Genomic DNA, 2,500 nt, shown 5'->3' with positions numbered 1-2,500 from the left:
TCTTATTTGTTCTCATAGCTTTATAGGGAACTACTGTATATTCCCAGTGCCCCATGTTCATGGGTTCTATGTACCCAAGGTTCTGTTTTACAGTACCATGTTCCTGCTTTCTGACAGTTCTATGTCCTAAGGATTCTACAGTAAAGGGGTTCTATGCTCCCATAGTCTTTTTATTTTTGTATTTTATTTACCAGAGCTCTATGTCCCCAGGAATCGATATTCCTAAGGTTTTATATCCTCTACATCCGATATCACACAGGTCCTATATTCTCAGGGTACTTGGTTCAATGCTCCTTGGGTTTTATGATCTCAGATACTTATTATTATTATTCTATTATGGTCCCCAGTCCCCAGGGTCAATATTACCAAGATTGTAGGTGGACATGTCCCCAGAGGTCTATATTAACATGGTCCTATGTCATCGGGGGGATGCACTTATTTCCAGGGATTTCAGAACAGCGTAACAGATATTGCGTCATCGGGTAGGCGTGGCCTATTTGATAATCTAACCCTAACCCTAACCCTAACCCTAACCGTAGTTTTTGGTTGTTTATTTGTTTTCCAAAATAGCTTAACTGTAAGATAATAAAGCACAATAGATATAAAATATGAAATTTACCTGTATGACTGTTTTGTCCTTAATTATCCATCGTAGTAATGCTCTTTTTTTTGAAAGAGGGCGTTTTCCAAGACCTCCAGAAACCACGCCCACTTTACGTCGTGGTAACGAAACCCCTAGAATTTAGTGAATGCTGTCATCTGGGTCTGATATTTTCAGTCTTATAATGCCAGAGTTTGGTTCCGTGTTTACAAGTTTATATGTACCCAGGGTTCTAATCTCGCAGGGCACCATTTGACTTTTCTGAACCGTTTTTACAAGCGTCCTAAACGTACCATAACAAGGAGACACAGAAACCAAGAGTGAAGTTGATTCAGCTAATAATTAATATTACTGTAGCTAGCTAGTTACATCACATCCTGTTTTATTAGAAACCTACTGTATATTTACTCATAAGAACAGATTCTGGAAGAAAGCGTTATCTACGTCAGTGTTATCGCTCGTTCGTAAACACGTTTCTTAGTCAAGGACATGATTTTGAAAGATCGCACGCAATGCTGCCGTCAAGTTTGTCCAAAAATAAGCAAGCTCTTAAGACAGCTTTTTGTAAGTTGCCTTATGAATGGCACAGACTTTATCTCAGCAGCACATGCGGTGCGTTAAGAAGTGCGTCTCTCTGCCTCCTCCTGAACAGAACGCAGGCGTAGCAACAAACGTGTTCAGCTCTGCTGAGTCTCGAATAAAAGATGATGGGCACATGCCCTGCTGTTACACACACACAGCCTGGGCTTTGACTGGCACGCTGAAAAACGCTCATGCTGACAAACACGATAAGAACCTGGAGCATGACACACTAGCACACACACGCTGATCTGTGTCCCCATGGCAACACACTGACCCACGGTGACTGATGGACATCTCCATGGATACCTGTCACCGTGGAGACCGACGCTGTGCCTCTCTCTGCACGGTACCATCAATATCAACGTGGGGGAGTGAGGATTCTGTGTGTGTGTGTGTGTGTGTGTGTGTGTGTGTGTGTGTGTGTGTGTGTGTGTGTGTAGAGATGGAACAGAAGGGCTGCAGAGAGCACTGTTTGCCTGACAGCCTCCTCCTCCTCTCAGTTTTTTTAAGCTACCTACCTACCTATTTACTTCTCTCTCTCTTCTTTCTGTCTCTCTCTCGCTTCTCTCTCTGCCTCTCTCTCTCTCTCTCTCTCTCTTCTTTCTCTCTCTCTCTCTCTCTCTCTCTGTCTCTGTATGTAGATTTAATTAAACCCAGTTTAATATAGCGTTAATGGCATAAATTAGGACTGCGCGTGTCTTTCCTTTGTAGACGATTAGTCTTTTAAAGGATGCACTTAAAGCTATAATTTACTCTTTCAACTAGGAAACAATAATAGAATATTCAATGTCATATGAACGCTTGTTTTGCTATGTTGGATTGGGAGGCCACACCCCTTCAACGTGACTGACTCACAGAAGCCACACCCCTTCAACGTGACTGACACACAGAAGCCACACCTCTTCAACGTGACTGACTCACAGAAGCCACACCCCTTCAACGTGACTGATTCACAGAAGCCACACCTCTTAAACGTGACTGACTCACAGAAGCCACACCCCTTCAACGTGACTGACTCACATAGGCCACACCCCTTCACTGTGATTGACACACAGAGGCCAAGCACCTTCACAATAAATCATAAACACACACACATACAACTTTAGCAAGACATGGAATAACATAGAGGAGGACAGGAAGAGGAAAAGGAAGAAGAAGAAGGAGAAGAAGAACAACAGCAAATAACAACAAACAACAACAAAATAGCAACCAGCAGTAGAAGAAAAAGATGAAAAAAAAGAACAAATGAAACAGAGAAGAGAAGCAGAAAAAGGAGTAGAAGGAAAAAGAGGATGATGATGATGATGTTGTGGAGGA

General features: G+C 42.5%; 1 protein-coding gene across 1 annotated transcript in view; it reads right to left on the bottom strand.

Annotated features, from left to right (window-relative positions):
- lrrc4ba (leucine rich repeat containing 4Ba) overlaps window positions 1-2,500 on the bottom strand; it is a 42,534-nt gene that overhangs the window by 20,148 nt on the left and 19,886 nt on the right. The gene's annotated exons all lie outside the window — the stretch shown is intronic.

This window comes from Tachysurus vachellii, chromosome 18 (assembly GCF_030014155.1).
Source record: "Tachysurus vachellii isolate PV-2020 chromosome 18, HZAU_Pvac_v1, whole genome shotgun sequence".
Classification (NCBI taxonomy): Eukaryota; Metazoa; Chordata; class Actinopteri; order Siluriformes; family Bagridae; genus Tachysurus; species Tachysurus vachellii.
The sequence above is the reverse complement of the archived record's forward strand: the minus strand, read 5'-3'. Positions and strand labels throughout refer to the sequence as shown.